We start from the raw sequence: 4,410 nt of genomic DNA on the forward strand, positions 1-4,410 counted from the left end.
GAAGGAAGGAAGGAAGGAAGGAAGGAAGGAAGGAAGGAAGGAAGGAAGGAAGGAAGGAAAGTGAGCTTCATATTTACCCCACTAGGGAAGTGGAGTCCAGCAGAAAGTTTCGTTCTCATAAGGCAGAGAAAACAGACTAAAGTTTGAGGTTGCCATGGTGGTTGAGATTCAGAGGTCAGGTTCTGGAGAGGAGGGAATTACACAGGAGAGAACTTCAGAGAAGGAACTCCTAAAATTTTATAGGAATTTTACTCACATCCTTGGTCCTATCTGTATGAGCACAGGGTGTGACTCCCAGAGGCTTCACAGAGAATAACTGCTGGGTACTGGGGAGCTGAGCAGAAATTTCAGAGGCTGCACAGTGCTGGGAAGATGGTGGAGTTCTAACCCAGCCAGAGTAGAGGGATACTGGATCCCAGACTTTCACATGAGTCACAAAAAAAGGTCATGCCCTAAGAATACAGATCATGCTCTAGGAGTAAGGGCTACACCCTAGAAGTGAGATCAAAACTAAAGTAAACCCACCATAACAATCTAAATCCAATCTTCATCAGAATTAAGGTGATCTGCCAGTAATTTAACTGGCAGCTAGAACAAAATTCAACAATTTTTAGAAGACGATAACATAATCCAGAGATCTACAAAGTATCTTCCACAAATATCTAGCACGAAGTAAGAATTTATCAGGTGATAAGAATTGGGGTAAAGTCACTAATAGATATGATCCAGATATTGGAATTAGGAGAAAAGATTTTGAAATAACTGTAATTAATACGTTAAAGAAAATAGAAGAATGATAATAAGAATGATAAGATGGAGTACATCAACAGAGAATTAAAATCTTCTTTTTTTAAACAAGTAGACATCCAATAATTACAAAAAGCAATACCAAAAATTAAGAATGTATCAGATGGGTTAACAGTGCAACAAAAAACATAATTAATGAATTTGAAGACAGGTCAATAAAAATATATACACACTGAAGCACAGAGGAAAAAAAAAGCAAAAAATAAGTCATCTTAAATTCATTATCTCTTATTTACCTCTCTCTTTCTTCTCCTTTCTCCCAAATTATTTTCTTTCAAAAAAAAAAAAAATAGGGTGGGTATGGGATTTAAAATAATACTTAACCTAGTAAGGAACATCTACAAAATAATTAAGTATTAGCCTTGTGCACAAAAATTAAACAGACAAAATGTGTGGACAATTCGAATCTTCCCTTTTGAAGGCCCTCACCCTCTCACATCCAATGTTCAGCACCAAATCACTGCACCTCTTCAGCAGGCTCTGAGCCTGTACTGGACCACCTGCTCTTCCAAAATCGGGTCTCAGACTTTTCATTAAAAAGGTTTCCATCCCATGTTCCATTCCCTTAAGTTTTAGGCATTGAGTGAATGAATGTAGTCATTAACATGATGCAATTTATCTGTTAGCACTTATAGATTTTCACTTAACATGATAATCCTAGAAATACAATACAGAATTCAGAAGAATAAATTATTGAGGTTAGAATATGGTAGTCTAAGACATGCCAGTGAAGGATGGCAATACTTTAAGATAAAGAAACTTTATTTCAAATAATAATGATGAGGATGAGGGTGATAATGAAAATAATACTTCCACCATTTGCTCTTCTAATTCCATATAAACTCTTAATCTATGCATTTAAACAATTCATTACTATCAGAACTAAAACTGTAAGTAGCATAATCTTGGGTGTTTTACCTTCCTTCAATATATTACTCAGAAGACCCAAACAGTAAAAGAAAAACATTAAATTTTAGAGAATGGTCCTGTTAAAGATACTATCATAGGGTAAGGAGTTCTTCAAAGATGGTAAGTATGTACTATTATAGAATTTTTAATCATAAACTTGTTGAACAAAGCATTTCATAAAGTTTTTAATTCTAATAAAATGCATTTGTAGCTCTTCAAGTTTAGTTTTCAACTAAATAATAGCTCTCTATTGTCTATCAGAAGACATTTGAACTCTTTCCTCTGACATTCTACTCATTATGTTTCCACCTAACTTACCCACCTCTACCTACCGCCCCCACATACAGTGCTCACATCAGAGCAGAACCTGTTTCTTGCATATACCACACATTAAAAAATGCATCCAGTGAAGCTTTATAGAAACTCTTCTCGGATCCTTAGCCCTGCGCTGTTACAAGCACAGGGCAAGACTCCAGGGGGCCTAGTACAGAACAGCTGCTGGGAGACCAAAGAACTGAGCTTGGCAGAAATTTCAGAGGCTGCACAAAATGGATTTTTGGTAGGCAACTAACATTCTATACCATGACTACCTCTTTGCCTACTGAATATTGAGACCCCACTATGTGCCACACGCTATTCTAAGTGTTAGGGATATAGCAGTAAAAAATAGAGAAAATGGCGAGAAAGCTAAGTATATGGGAGCAGGAGTAATAATATTGAGGAAGAATTAATGGGTATTTATGGAGGCCCAAAGACAAGAGAGAGTATATCTCCCGCAAGAAACTAATATGATCCTTTTAGAATTTATTACTAAAAACTTTTCTCATTCCACTTCATCCACACCTTCTCTAGTTGATCCTATCTACTCTGGATAAGATCTATTTGATCCTAACTCCTTCCTGGAACCTGAAGTCAAGGTAGTAAGACAGGATCATTAAAAGAAGTTGTAGTTTTCAGGCAGAGTGTAATAGATGAGAAATGTACTTCATAAACATCTGATAAAGATAAAATTTCAATTTCCATCTTGAGTATTTAATAATAAGAGCCCATAGGCCCTCCGAGTGATGTGAATTCTCTGATGTATGACAGTGTGTTCAGAAGACAGCACTCAACAATCACATTGTTCACACTCTGTTGTTACACAACAAACTCTGAGTGGGGAAGATTAGTGCTCAAACTCAGTGTACTAGATAACAAACAGCCTTCCTTTCCAACATTATTTAAATATTATTTAGATTAAACATCAATTTAAAAAAAAAAGAGAAGTTATGGTAAAGGAAAATGAGAAACTGTCTTAGTTATAAATTACAAATGAAACAAAATATTAAAATATAAAACAACATATACCAAAGAAAAACTTGAGAACATATTTTTTCTCATCTCAAGATAGAAAAAGACTTTGCAAGTACGATATAAAACTCTTAAGGTACTTTAAAAAGTCAACAATTTGATTAATAGAATTCAAAAACTTCTACACTGCTAGAATGGTCATAAGCAAAGATAAATGACAGACTGGGAAAAATACCTAAGACTCATATCACAGATATGATATTTCCCTGAAATATAAAGTGCCTACAAATCAATATGGAAAAAAATCAACACTACAACAGAAAAATTGGCTAAAGGAAGCATAACTGGCTCTTAAATATTTGAGAAGATGCTCAACTCATAAGAAAAACACTAATGAAAAACACAAGACACCATATTTTATCTACTTAGAAAGACCAGAAAATTTGATAACACATGAGTCAGTAAAGGTATGAGCAAACAGGGGCTTCGCTGTTAGTCTTCAGAGACCTAGACCCCTGACAGCACACCATTCTGCCTCTCCTGGGGTCCAGAATGGCTGTGACCCAGTCATTTCCTGTCCATTCCCAGAAACAAACTTCTCCTTTAGGGGGACCTCCCAGAAGACCCACTCAACACTTCTGCTCACATTTCAGCCATCAAATACCATAGAGCCACACCTACCTGCAAAGGAGTTGGTGAGTGTTTAGCTTGGTTACAATACAAGCAGCTAAATGTGACAATTTGAGAAAAACAGTCTTTTGATAGGCAACTAACATTCTCTGACATGCCTATTTCTTTACTGACCAAATATTAATATGCACTAATTCTCATATATAGAACACAATGAATCCTCTCCTGGGGATGTAGTTCTCAAGTCTCATCTGGATACTGCATCCAGATCAGAGTTCAGGAGTTCTGGGAAATGCATATCTACTTCCTCTTCTGGAAAAGTCGGTAAAAGTTCTTTGGTAAAAGTTCTTTGAAGTAAAGTGATTAAGAGAATGATGGAGAGACAAGGCAGCTGCAGGGTTTGCTATTTTACATAAGGACGAGAGAAGCCCTCTCCATCAAGGTGACATTTGGGCAGATTACAATAAAAAGAGAAAGCCAAGCAAGTGGATATCCAGGAGAGTTCCAGCAGAGAGAAAAGGGAAGTTAACCCCAAGGTGAGACCGTGCATGGGCTTTGTGAGAGACAAGAAGGGATCAAAACAGAAAGAGCAAATACGGGAGAAAGAGTCCCAGACAATGAAGAGATCAAAGGCAACGTAGGCCAGAGATTACAGCCTTGGAGGAAACACAAAGTAAGGACTCAGGATTTTATTCCCAGGGAGAGGAAGCCACTGGGGAGTTCTGATCAGAGTGTGAAGAGACCCGACTTGAAAGGATCACTCTGGATGTTATA

The sequence above is a fragment of the Pteropus alecto genome, unplaced genomic scaffold (assembly GCF_000325575.1).
Source record: "Pteropus alecto unplaced genomic scaffold, ASM32557v1 scaffold21, whole genome shotgun sequence".
In the NCBI taxonomy this organism is placed as follows: domain Eukaryota; kingdom Metazoa; phylum Chordata; class Mammalia; order Chiroptera; family Pteropodidae; genus Pteropus; species Pteropus alecto.